Genomic DNA, 15,017 nt, shown 5'->3' on the forward strand with positions numbered 1-15,017 from the left:
GCCGTTATGGTCAAATAGCTGCTAAGAAACCACTACTAAGGAAAAGCAACAAGCAGAAGAGATCTCCTTGGGCCAAGAAACACAAGGAATGGACATTAGACCAGTGGAAATCTGTGATTTGGTCTGATTAGTCCAAATTTGAGGTCTTTGGTTCCACCCACCCTGTGTTTGTGTGATGCAGAAAAGGTGACCGGATGGTCTCTACATGCATGGTTCCCACCATGAAGCATGGAGAAGGAGGTGTGATGGTGTGAGGGTGCTTTGCTGGTGACACTGTTGAGGAGTTGTTCAAAATTGAAGGCACACTGAACCAGTGTGGCAACCCCAGCATCCTGCAGTGACATGCCGTCCCATCCGGTTTGCATTTAGTTGGACCATCATCTATCTTTCAACAAGACAATGACCCCAAACACACCTCTAGGCTGTGTAAGGGCTATATGACCAAGAAGGAGAGTGATGGAGTGCTGTGCCAGATGGCCTGGCCTCCACAGTCACCTGACCTAAACCCAGTCGAGATGGTTTGGGATGAGGTGGACCGCAGAGTGAAGGCAAAACAGCGAACAAGTGCTCAGACTCTCTGGGAACTCCTTCAAGACTGTTGGAAAACCATTTCAGGTGACGACCTCATGAAGCCAAGAGAATGCCAAGAGTGTGCAAAGCAAAGGGTGGCTATTTTGAAGAATCTAAAATATAAAACATGTTTTCACATTTTTTGTTTACTACATCATTCCATGTGTGTTCATTCATAGTTTTGATGCCTTCAGTGAGAATCTACAATGTAAATAGTCATGAAAATAAAGAAAAATGAGAAGGTGTGTCCAAACTTTTGACTGGTAATGTAGCTAATGTAGCTGGGGCGATCGTGGCTCAAGAGTTGGGAGTTCGCCTTGTAACCGGAAGGTTGCCGGCTCGAGCCCCGGCTTGGACAGTCTCGGTTGTTGTGTCCTTGGGCAAGACACTTCACCCGATGCCTACTGGTGGTGGTCAGAGGGCCTGGTGGCGCAGTGTCCGGCAGCCTCGCCTCTGTCAGTGTGCTCCAGGGTGGCTGTGGCTACAATGTAGCTTGCCATCACCAGTGTGTGAATGTGTGTGTGGATGGGTGGATGACTGGATATGTAAAGCGCTTTGGGGTCCTTAGGGACTAGTAAAGCGCTATATAAATACAGGCCATTTACCATCTAATATCTATACTGTAGCAGAAATTGTGTTTACATGGTTAGTTAATGCAGTTTTGCTAATTGTGGGAAAACTTTAAAAAAGTGAACTCAGCACATCAATTCAGCTGAAAAGATAAATGTTACATTTACTAGTAAACACTTCAGGTTGTTGGTATACACAGATGTGCTAATGCAATGTGAGGGACACCCTGATGTGGACCAGTGGTGGCTGAGGACTCTTATTTTTTCCAATTTTGACTATAGTCATCACTGATCCATTAATAATTATCATTTTTATTATATTTTCATAAAATATAATTTATTAAAATTAAATTTACTTTAATAAATTATGAGGAATTATTTTTTCACCTGTGAAAGAATCCCAGATTTTCCCCCTAACATGTCTTGAATGATGTAAAACGCTGTCATAAAGTTTCATTAAACAGCCAGGAACAAAAACAGTACATCTGAAAAAGAAATACATTATTTAAATTTAACGTTTTCTTAGGCAGAAGTTCTGCTGTTTTGAGTCCTGGTCATGGCTACCTTTCATCTTGAATTTTAATTTCATTTCATGAAAAAGGAAGAAGTTGCAGGGTGCCAAATCTGGCTAGCAGAGCCAGTGGTGAGAGGAGATTTTTCTGGTGTGGGCAGAAGAAAATGAGCTTTGTGCCAGCAGACAATAGCTAATGATAAACACAATGTCCCACACCACAGTTTAGGTTGTTTCCACCAAATGTTCCCCCTAAGACCCCTTAGTATGCTACACTACATCTCTGAGTTTACAGTCTGAACATGGGGACCAAACGGCGGGGCTCACTCACTTTGATTTCCACCAATATTTTACATTTAGTCGAAATGAAATCCACATCTCATAATCAGCATTGTCTTTAACATGAATTCTTTTTCAGTGTAACACAGAAAGCACAAATGCAGGCATTCAAGTAGGAATATAAGAGCAGGGCAGTGATAGGCCAAATTTAAATCAGCATAGTTTTTGACATTTATATTATTCATCTGATAAACATAGGGAGGTTTCTTTAATACATGCCATGTATTTGCACTATTTGCATCTTTATGTATATTTTATTTTGTATATTGTATTACGCCATCAGATTCTAGTATGGGTTTGTTGTTCTATGTTCACATTAACTCAGTTCACTGTGCTTTTATCTAGTATTAGTAGCTAAGCCTACCCAAGAGGTGCCCACCTACTTGCTTTCAGCATATCACACTGTAGACCTTTGATCTGTCATCATCCACCTACCCACTAAACCCACAACTATTACAACACATTCATGGTCACTCACTCAAAAGACTAAACGCACACATGTTTTAAGTGCACAGAATCAAAAACACAAACATGCACACACTTCACTCAACAGCTATATTCCAGTAGGGCTAACTAATTTAATTTTCTGCATCTAGTAGCTTTGGGTCCCCTTTGTCCTTGACCTTGTTGCTGTTGGTCAAAACCGATTCAGGGGGATCCGCCTGGCTGTCCTATTTATAACCAGGAAGGAGAGAGGCAAAGCACTCATATTAAGTGCTAAACATAATAGATGGTAAGCTCTAAATTACACCAAATAAGCCCATAAAAGCAAAGATGGCAACTAAAAGCAAAGACAGGCTAATGGTGAATGAGTTCTACGGGTGAGACGGACTAAAATCTTGCTTTAGATGAAAAGCAATTTAGTTGATGTTTGCACATTCAATGTTTAATAATCTGATTTTGAACTGATTTTAGTCACAAGAGTTATGATTTTACATGAAAAGCTTTAAAACTTGGTCAGTTTCAGTTCTACTGATTCACGCTTGTTGATGTGAATGTATTGTGTCAACATTGTGAAACAACATGACTAATCATTCTACATCCCATCCCAGACTTTTTTTTATCTGACCATAAGGTTATAGTCATGACAGACGTTTTAGCTCAAACAGTATATGCAAAATCCCTGTCATATCTCCTGCCCATACACCAAGCTGGGCATACTGCAGCTGTCAGATAACATCTGTTTAGCTGTCCTCTGTTTCTGCTCTGTGGTCTGTGCTTTCTCTTTCTTTCTCTCTTCACATACATAGATATGTATATATGAACTTGCAGGCATTTGTATACATAATGCAATGGAAACCACACAGTAAACACAAAACAGGCAATTAAAATTTGTGAAACGCCCTACGTTCAGTTGTACACATGCCACTCGACAACAGCTTTCAGTAAACGAAATAATGCAGTGGGATCTGGCATAATTGCTCTGTCTCTGCAATCTATGTGGAGACATGCATAATTTTTCTAATTACATTTAGAAATACAAATTTATATTTTTTTTGTATAAGGATTCATCTGAAATCTCTTGGTTTCCAGATATGTATAAATATTGTAGCCTTGTCCTTGCAATTGGTTTCATCAGTTAGAACTTCTGTGTAAAGAAATCATATTCCTCCACGAGGGGTATCTTACGCAACATTCAAACAGCCAAGCAGGAAAAAACACATCCAACATTTAGTAGTAAAAAAATATATATGCTTAAAGCTTTTACACTTAATATATCCACTGCACGAGTGTGCCACTTCACTCTCACTCCTCTGATACACTGCGATACCAGTGTGTGCAGTGGGAGATTTTGCTATAACTGTACCCTTAACATGCTTTGAAGCTGCTGAATAACCTAGAAGGCATCCCTGTAGCTATTGCTGTTAAAATTATATATGACATATGTGTGACTCTGTACACTTTGAGTCTACATCCAATGAATGCTGACCTATACTTTAAAACAGATCAGTTTCAAGAACTCATGTATTATGGTGGTTAATTTAAAAAAAAACAATGAATATGATATTTGAATGGTGACCGCTGTTGAACCTTTTCACTCCTGACATTTCAGTGTCCCTTAGGGCTAATACAGAAGCGCTTACCAGCTAACCCCCCCCTCCCCCAAAAGATCCTCAATCCTCATGTAAAAATATGCTTTAAATGTAGATTTGCACTTGAAACATAAAAACAAACACAAAACAGGGTTAATCTGAACATTTAATTTGCATGTGATGCTTCATGCATCTCTACAACAGTATTTTTTAAAAATAACTAAATATCTAAAAATAAACTAATGTAAGAAAAAAATGATCACCAGAAAATCTGCATCTGCGCTATATGTGCATAGACTGAATATGAACAAATGAGTGTGGGTTTGTGTGTGTGGCTGATAAAAAGTACGAGAGGACAGGAAGGATGAACAGAGAGAAGCTCAAGTTGGAAGGGTCATTTGCATGATCTTTAGAAATATTGCAATAACCTCGGGCTATTGCTAAGAAGACCTAGCTTAGAGAAAACCAAGTTACTTACCACGCTGTGTGTTCGCTCTGCTTTTGCAAGATAAATAAATGCATTTTCCACAGTGCACTGAAACATCCACATAAGATAGTATTCTCACAATTAGCTTTGCTCTTTCTCTTAATTAATGTCATTCAGTAACACTTTAGATTAATGACATTTAATAAGTTACTTAATGCATATTTTGGATAATATTACCATAACTGATTCATCTAAATTTTTATTACAGACCTACTGTGGCCCTAATATGTATGTGGACAGTTAAACTATTCCCTTAGGTCCATAACATTATTAAAATATTTGAAATAAGGTGTTATTATGTCCATAGAAAAACATATTTAACACAACTCTAAAGGTGTAATTTTTACCAAAGTACATCCAAAAAAGTATTTGAACAAGTTCTGACTGTGAAACTTGTCTCCATAACGTCATAAAGCGCAACTGTTAGCTAGAGGCAAGGATGAAGGGCACCTGGGATTATTTGGAACATAGAAAAGCTGGCCAGCTTCAAACTTCACTGCATATTTTTAAGTAAAGTTAAGACAGCAGGCAAGAAACGGGATAAATAATTAATTTGGCGCTCAACAAGCAGATGCAAGTCTGACTATTCTTGATCTAATCAACAAGTATGGGTAACGATTGTGATTGATACACACTGTAAAATCTAATTAGTTCCCAGAACTCAAAAAAATTGAGGAAACTCGTTGCCTCAAAAAAATTGAGTAAAGCTTAGCTAAAAATGACTAAATTAGCACAACTTATTTATTTTGAGTACTCTGTACAAGCTCATTTGTTCCCAGAACTCAAAAAAATTGGATCAAGTTTACGTAAGATGACCAAGTTAGGGCAACTTACTCATTTTCAGTACACTGTACAGCCTTGTTAGTTCCCAGAACTCAAAAAATTTAAGGAAACTCGTTGCCTCAAAAAAACTAAGTAAAGCTTACTTAAGATGACTGTGAGGACAACAGTCATCATTGCAAGTCTGCAGTATTAAGAATAACTTGATATTTCTGACTGTACGATACTAATTGTTTACCTACTGACAAACATTTCAAGTTCAACTAAATGAAAAAACAATTTGTGGTAACCTGAATATGATTAAAAATAATTAACAGCACTTTTTGTAATGATGTTAAAATCAGCCCAACTTTTATTTTCAAACACAACAAAGTATAACAGCCAACACACTGGACACTGTTCTACTGAACAACAAACAGTTATATTGCCATCACTGTTATAATCTTACAATGAAACAAAGGCTCAGATGTAATTATTCTGAAAATAAGTTTAGGCCTACCACAAGTTTGTTTTGTACTTACTTATATAATCAAAATAAAATATTTATTGTTCTGTCACAAGTGCAGTCTCTGACTTAAACAACACATTTGTTTTTCATTCCAACACAGAAGCTGGAATGTTGTAACATTTTAAGGATGGCTTGTTTCCAGTCCAGGCATTACTGCCTCAATGACTATCATGGATCGAGGTGATCCAAATGTAGGTGCAGAAGAAAGTCTTTAACTTCCCTTAAGTACAGTAGCAGTGGATGTGGGTTGGAGATGCAATGAGCTTGAACCTGCAGGCGACCATCTTCACTGACCACACCATCTGTGACGGAGGACTCATCTCTCCTGTTGTCCTGCAAGCAAACAATCATATTTTTTGGAACATGAACTTAATTGCTTTCTTAAAACATTTTTTTCTGCATTTGGTATAAAACAAACTCCAATTTTCTCAGGCTCCCTCCCCACCGGAGAGGTGACATTCAATGTCCCACTTATCAGTCTGGATAGCCCTGACCACCACTCAACATACAATAATGTCATGAAAGCATCATTTTAAAAAGGGCTATGCAAACATGGCCAATAACTTTCATTCTAATGATGTGCAAAATGATTTGGGCACAAAACAAATTTTGCTGTTAGAAAACTTGCAGACTTCACTATATACAGTGTAGACCCTCTAAACTAAGTTTGGGGGATGTGATCTTTCAAGAAATGCAGACAAACTGTTGTTGTTTGTTTACTTACACAGCATGTCTTGTAGATTAACTGGAGTCACCAGCAACAGCATAGTGCAGTCATATCTCAAGCCTAATAACAGAAGACAGGAAAAGATCAGTACAGAAACAACTTCCCCAAACCAAAGCACAAATAAAACAATAAGTAAAACAGGCTGATCTAAAGTATGATTAAAGTTCAACCTGATTAATATAAATGTCACTGACTGTTGCTAATATATTGGAAAACCAAAATACTTACCACTGAGTTGATGTCTTTCTGTCCAACAACAGGAGTGCTGGTCCCGATCGGCCTCAAAGACAGTAAGAAGCAAGCAGAGGGAGAAAAAACAGAACATTTTTTCAGAAACTGATTTGATCCTTAATTGCTGTGCAATCATTGTAACATAGAGTTTGCTTATGTTGTTAAATAAAGTCTAGATTTGACATTAATAGATGTCACAGATGTTCAAAAGCTGCCGCAAAGCATGAAAAAAATGTACATCTCCAAAAACGTCGGAGCATTTTTGCAAATATGTGATGTCTTGATAAATCGAGCAGATATTTGAACTTTACAGCTTCACAGCTACATTCTCGCCTGAAAATATCTTAAAAGTTTAGTTTGTGATCCAGAAAAAGTGATACGTTTTTTAGCCGCACTCCTCCGCCCTTGCCGCGCTTACAAGTACGCACAGGCAACCGCCACAAATGCGATCCTCGTTTTCCCCAGAATACCCTTTCTGGGTCACAAAATAACCTTTTAAGATATTTTCAGGCGAAAATGCAGCCGTGTAAAGCTCAAATATCTACTTAATTTATCAAAATATCACATATTTGCAAAAGTGCTTCCATGTTTTCGGAGAGCTGTGTTATCCACCAGCGCGATAGCTGACCGGGAGGTCAAGGCTTGATAGAGTCCACAAGCATAGCTAACTCCTGGCTTATTCTTTTCAACCCCCTGCACTCTTTTGCTACTCAGGTTAAACATGATATATATATATATATATATATATATATATATATATATATATATATATATATATAAAATTTAGTTAGTTAGTTAGTTAGTTAAGGCTATGGATTGAAAATACACCCCAACCTACTCCTAACGGCTGCACCTCCCGAAGAATTGTCTGGGCTCTTATCTCACTTTTTTATTTCAAACAATCAAGAGAAAATTCCACAGACATATTTTTACATAAGGTTTTTAAGGCTGTGGTGTTAATTTTTAAGTAACATGAGCCCAGCGGCAGCAGTAACGCTAGGCTAACACTAACTAGCTAGCAAGATTATAAACCTGGTGCTTAACTAAGAGAAGCCACAAAATCAGTTTGAATAAGAGTAAACATTTACTCACCAAGGCAGTGTATCAGGTAAAGATCCACAGCAATGACAATCTCTTGAGCTGACGCTTCTCCAGGTTTGCTCAACATATTCCATAACAAATGCTGGCACCATGAACATGCGGACTGATCTGAGAGGGAGGAGGACAGTAGTCACGTGGCATTTTCAAAACACATCTTTCATCCTTCCGCGCTGAGAAGCAAAACTTCCAGCTTACTTAGTTTTTCTAAGTTAAGACAACTCAAATAAATTGAGTTTATCAGCATTTTTGCATTAAAAAGTACTGGTAACTTATTTTAAATCGAGTTCTAATAACAAATTGATAAAAATTGAGTTCAGCCTATTTAATATTTTTAATTAAACACAATATTACATTTTACAGTGCAGCTGAAACCAGTCAAAGGCTTAAAGAATAAGTCAGCTGGGATTACATAAAAAGTTCAAATTCAGCGAATCTCTTTCTGATTGTAAAAATCTTGTGCCGAACGCTGGCAGATGAATTCAGACAGGCTGCAGTAAATGAATATACTGTACATGAACGTCAGAACATCAAAGTGTGGGACTGTTTTTCTAAAAATGGCGCAGGTGAAGTGTACAGATGTATTTTTGATGCAAGCTTAAAGAAATCAGCCAAACTGTGAAATTGATATTTCAAAGCATATCAGCTTAGTCCAGGACAAAGTCAACATTTTACAGAGGCTCTTTCGAAACCCTGATCCAAATCTCCCAGAGCACATACAGTATGGCATGGAAAAAAAAAAAAGAGTTTTTTATACTCTTGTGTGGAAACTGAAAGGAAACTTTGACCACAACTCTTGTGGTAAAGTGCCTGGTTGACTCTATGCCCAGATACCGATCATCAAGCAGTCCTGAAAGCTAAAGATGACAATCTAAACATTGAAATATGGTAACTGTGATCTTTAGTGTGCCCACTTCTGACTATCCATGTTCTTTTTCGTAAATATGTATTATATTTAACCTGCCAAATTTCCTCATGATTGACAAGTGTGCTTGTGCCATGTTTCTTTTAAATAAATGTGATTTGCATTGACATTTTACAGTCTAATGAAATAAAAACATCATGCATTTGCTTACCTTGCAGTGATACAGTGTAATGTAACCAAGTTAGACCACTGCCCGGCCTGGCCAGCACATGTCAATGTAAGCTGTTTAATGGTTAGCAATTCCCTGTTAGCCACTTAGCCATTGGTCATATTATCATTGCTAAGTAGCTGCTAGCAGCTTTGGCTAATATAAGAAAATGATCACGTAGAAGTTAGGCAGGAAACCATGATCAATCCTGGCTACGTGTGTAGCACCTTTAACACACAATGTTAATTTAATAAGATGTGTTATGTTTCTGTTAACTTTTCCAGCTCTGATCAGCAAATAGAGTTTGTGTTTGCACATTATAATGTTATTACTGTATTTTTGCACAATTTCAGACAGCATGAAAATAATGTCATTGTCTAGATTGCACTAATCACTATGATGATTGTCTGTGAAGGTTCTCAGTCATCCAGGTCATCGTAGTCAAAGGAGCTTGCAAAGAAAAGTGTCTGGACTTCTTTAAGTTGCTTGAAGACGTTTCACCTCTCATCCGAGAAGCTTCTTCAAATGGTCAAATGGTGGAGAGTCCCAGATATAAACCTAGTGGGAGTAACCCCCCACAGAGGGACAAAAGGACCCCTGATGATCCTCTAATCGCCTGAGCCAAGGTGTGAAACTGGGCGTGGGTCCCAATCAGCCAGAGTTTCGGGTGTGTTCATTGTGAAACCTGGCCCCACCTTATCATGCGAATTCCTGAGGTCAGATGGCCCAGGATGTGAGTGGGCGTTAAGGCGTCTGGGAAGGGATCTCAAAACTGGATTATAGATGGCAGAGAGTTGGTGTCGTAAACCCCCACCTCTGTCCAAAGATGGACTGTTTGAACAGAACAACTGTTTGCCTTTCCTGGACTGCGCCGTGCACATTGAAGAGAACGGCAAACCCAACATTGAAGTTTACCGGAAGCCCACACACACGGACCAGTACCTCCTCTTTGACTCCCATCACCCTTTGGAACACAAACTTGGAGTAATTAGGACCCTACACCACCGGGCAGAACATGTTCCCTCTAAGCCTGAAGGAAAAAAGAAGGAACACACACATGTAAAGGAAGCACTCAAAACGTGCGGCTATCCTAAATGGGCGTTCGTAAAGTCAGCAAAGAGGCACAGAAAAGAAGACCAGACACCAGCGAGGGAGGATAAGAAGGACAGACGCAACAACATTGTCATCCCCTATGTAGCCGGTGTATCAGAGAAACTCAGGAGAGTTTTCTCCAAGCATGACATCCCAGTGTATTTCAGACCCAGCACCACGCTCAGACAGAAACTGGTTCACCCAAAAGACAAAACGCCAAAACACAAACTTAACAATGTGGTGTATGCTGTACAGTGCAGCGAGGAATGCTCAGACCTCTACATTGGAGAGACCAAACAGCCACTTCACAAGCGCATGGCACAACACAGAAGAGCCACCTCCACAGGACAAGACTCAGCAGTCCACCTGCATCTCAAGGATAAAGGACACTCTTTCGAGGATGCCAATGTTCAAATTTTGGACAGAGAGGACAGATGGTTTGAAAGAGGAGTGAAAGAAGCCATCTATGTCCACTGTGAGCGACCATCTTTGAACAGAGGCGGGGGTTTACGACACCAACTCTCTGCCATCTATAATCCAGTTTTGAGATCCCTTCCCAGACGCCTTAACGCCCACTCACATCCTGGGCCATCTGACCTCAGGAATTCGCATGATAAGGTGGGGCCAGGTTTCACAATGAACTCACCCGAAACTCTGGCTGATTGGGACCCACACCCAGTTTCACACCTTGGCTCAGGCGATTAGAGGATCATCAGGGGGTCCTTTTGTCCCTCTGTGGGGGGTTACTCCCACTAGGTTTATATCTGGGACTCTCCACCATTTGACCTTAGAACTGAAGAAGCTTCTCGGATGAGAGGTGAAACGTCTTCAAGCAACTTAAAGAAGTCCAGACGCTTTTCTTTGCAAGCTCCTTTGACCACTATGATGATTATGATGGTTGAGTATTTTCTTGGGTATCTGTGTCAATTTTGAAATTCTAGTATTATGTGTAAGCACAGTTTGAATTCATAAGGACGAACAATCTTCTCTCAATTTACTTTTTCCATGTATGGATATGTAATATGTATGCAAAAGCTTTAAAGTAGCCAGAGTTTCTTCAAAGGGGTCTTGCACAACAGTTCTCTAAGCTGTCTGAAGGGCTTTTTTTTTATTCATTTTGAGTCCCGTCATGTTATTTGTTAATAATATTAATGACTTTATTTGCATAGCATGTTATAAAACACACAGTTACAAAATATTTCAAAGATTGGGGAAAAAAAGAATACATGATTGATGAGGCTACATGTCTAAAATTACAAACATGGTGTCTTACATTCATTGCTCCATACACACTTTCAAGTCAAGTCAAATCACGTGGCTTTATTCTCATTCCAAGCATGTGCAGTGGTACAGTACACAGCGTAATAAGAAAACGTTCCTTCAAGACCATGGTGCTACATATGACATATAACAGACAATCAGCACTGGACTTTATATCCACAGTAGAAGAACAACAATCAATAGTAAGTCTAAAGACTAAACATTTCCAAAATTTAGGAGTTACAACCAGAGTTACCAATCTGGTTGCCTCTGGTTTTAAAATAACCATTAAAAGACTCTGATAGGGTGGTCAGAGGGGCTGACTGCTAGCCTGCCAAAGTAAGGTTTTATATGTGATTAATAAAATTTTTAAATGAATTCTGAATTTCACCGGAAGCTTGGACAGGTTTATACAATCCAGGCTTGAACTGTGACCTCATACCATTCATTTTACCAGTAAATGTAATGTAATGCACTAGCATGTAAGAAATATTTCACATTAAGCTGATGACATGGCAGGAAAAGTACACTGAATGGCGTTCAGGAGTCTTTTGATAATATTTAACATGAACCTTGAATTGTGCCTATTATTGCTAATCAAGTCAGAGAAGTAGAAGGTATGAGTGAGTTAAGTCAGTGCTGAATTTGAATCATTCAAGCATAGAAAGGCACTCAAGGGATGAAAACAGTTTTGTGTCTACACATAACGGACAACTTACAGAATAATGAATTTTAAAAGTGTTTGTTTAGGCATTTTGTTACTAGTAGCCTAATTTGTTACAATTTCTTTAGCTGATTCTATGAAAAATAACTCATCAAAATGTTAATCTCAAAGAGCTATTAGCTAAAAACCTGGCATATCTCAGCATGGTGTCCAGTGGGTCCTAAAGAAATCTGAGGAAACTGGATAAGAGGACCACAAAAGAAGAAATGACTGGCCAAAAAACAATCTGCAACAGATGAACGGTGTCGGAAATTCATGTCCTCAAACAAACAAGAAAAATCCACCAAAGATCGGATACGGGACCTGAGAGATGGATCTGGTAACAGTGAGGGTCCACAGCCATCTGCACAGTGGAGACTCTACCATGGTTTGAGGTTGTATTTTACCCAGTGTTGGGGACCATGTCAAAATTGGTGGTATTATGTATTGTCAGATTTTCATCCACCTGGAAAGTATCTGAACCTCAACATTGAGGCTGAGGTTGACGAAGTGTGCCGTCATCTTGACAGAAAACAAAACAAAAGTTGAGTGGCCTTCAGGAAGGCTGGAGAACTATTCCTGAAGACTACTTAAACAAATGATAATAAAGCTTGTCTGTTCAGGCTATGTTGGAGAAAAAAAGGAGGTCATATTGACTTTCAAGCTAAATAGAATTGCACAAACTGTTTTTGCCTTAAATGCTGTACTTCCATGTACTCGTTTCGATAAATCTATGCACATGAGCAGAATATAAAAAATGAGGGATGGCTCAAGACCTTTGGACAGTACTATAAGCTCCCTAGTTAAAAATAAGGTTAGCATTTATAAATATGGACAAACATGACGTTTGACTAAAATACTGAGCGTTGGTTATTTCTTAGATATTAAATTGATATATTGTTTCAAACTTGAACCTTCATTTTATGCTTGGATTAATGAAAATCTGGACTATTACAGCACACAGAGTGGTAACCTGATCTCACACATGCTGCATTCTTCTTTGAAAAACAATATGATGCTATCAGCAGCAGGAGTGATAATCCACCTCAAGTCGCATTTGCTGAAATAGAGGCCTCAAAGACATTTTGAATGCGTAACATGATATATTGTCCAAGAGGGAAAGACTTGAATTAAGAATCAGATTAAAGTTATGGCAAGCTTTATGAATAATGCAGCCAGCATTTATTTCCCAGGAAGTCAACTGTAAAACATAGTCTTCTTGCCAAGTCTCTCTGCTCTCTGTACTCTCTACATTTCATCCACATCAGTAATGATGGATGGCAATTTAAAGTAAACTAATTAAACCCGAAAAGGAAAATGAATTGTGACGATATTTCATCCCATCAACATCATAATTGTGCAAGTGTCAGACTATTTCTAGCCATCAAAAAATTAAAAGCATAAATCAAAGGTTATAGAGGCAAAAAAAGGAGATTGGGTTTGAAAGTTATTGTTTTAACAGGATGACAAAATCATTAGAATCAAATTTATGACCCTGGGGCAAAGACTTCTATGATTCTAGTATTGACTTGTCAGTGTAATATCCCTGTCACTTTTTCCTCATTCATTCAGTCTGCACAGAGGAAATACTCTCATTTCATACTCTCACACTGAGCAGAAAGGGCTGATCAGAAGACAAAAACCTCCACTTTGGGAAATCTCACAGCAGAATCCTACAAATATCACTATGGATAACTATATGTGTGCAATATGTGAACAGAAGATTTTTTTTATATTTGATTTCTACAACCCAAATTGGCTGTGATGGTTAAATCCTGCAACCGGGAAAATAACAAAATAATCACTAGAGTTTATGGAGGTAACAGTACTTTTAAACCTCACTGTCACTAATGGAAAAACAACACTTTTAATAGATGTCACTGAAAAATCTGCACTTTGTGACGACAGAATATGCATTTTTTTTTTCTTTAGTGAAACCGTTTGACACTTGACAAACTAATTTGTTTTGCTGTGACAAGTTTAGTGCATCCGTTTGTTTCACAGCAATTAAAGCCGCCCACTGGTCATGCTACTTCAAATGTTTTGTTAGTTAGAGCACACTGTTCATACATCTGGGTTGCATTTTTTTCCACAGCCCTGTGTGAAATTAGCTGTCATTTCAAAAGAGAAATAATCTTAATATCTACATGTGCGATCACTTACTGTAACACATTAGACATGGTGTGAAACACTGTGTGAACACTTGCTGTTTTCATAGCTCTTCATAGCATCTGGCTGTCTAAAGACAGCATTGAAAACAATCTGAGTTTCACAGAGGAATAACATTTGGCTTCCAACATTTGAAAATGCAGATACGTGCATAGATAGAAACCTGATCCCTTAAACATATAGCCAGTCAAACATGTGATCCCTGATGCAAGTACTCACCTTCTAACATTGCCTTTTTCTCTGTTTTATCTCCCTTTAAGTTGACATTTTCTACTAGCATCACATCTTCCCGTAATCCTCCTCTGGATAGGCTGTAGCCACTCATCTCTTAGCCCTGAAGGTCAACATGTGAGAGGCATAAGCAAAAGAAAATGACCTGCATCAAACACAATGCAGTGACTCCTATCTGAGGTGGGGGATACCCCTGTAGAAAGATAGGCAGATAGGTCATCTTTAGAAGCTACATGCTCTTTGTAACAAAGCAATTTTACCTGATTGTTAACAGGATGTTCTTTTCTAGTATTTATCCCGAGAGAAGAAGAAATCAATCTTAAGCTAAAAAAAATTTCTTAAATAGAAGAAGTGTGAGAAATTCATATTTCTTTGAGGAACTGACTCTTTAAGTACGTAAAAAAACACAATTTGATGGGTATGATCAAACACAGATAAGATCTTTCAGCCCTTTTGGAAACATTTTGTGCTGTTACGATTGATCTTCTGCAAAACAACCTACTGAAAGATATTTTTTCCACTTTATTTTTGATTTCTCATTCTGTTTTTATATATTCCTAAATATATTCTTAAAACATGTCAAAGCTGTCATAAGTCATAACTTCTGACCTTGAATTCTTCTCCAACTTTCTAAAT

The sequence above is a fragment of the Mchenga conophoros genome, linkage group LG12 (genome assembly GCF_057382185.1).
Source record: "Mchenga conophoros isolate Kocher_MC1m ecotype Shallow Benthic linkage group LG12, M_conophoros_male_GT1.1, whole genome shotgun sequence".
NCBI classification, from domain to species: Eukaryota; Metazoa; Chordata; class Actinopteri; order Cichliformes; family Cichlidae; genus Mchenga; species Mchenga conophoros.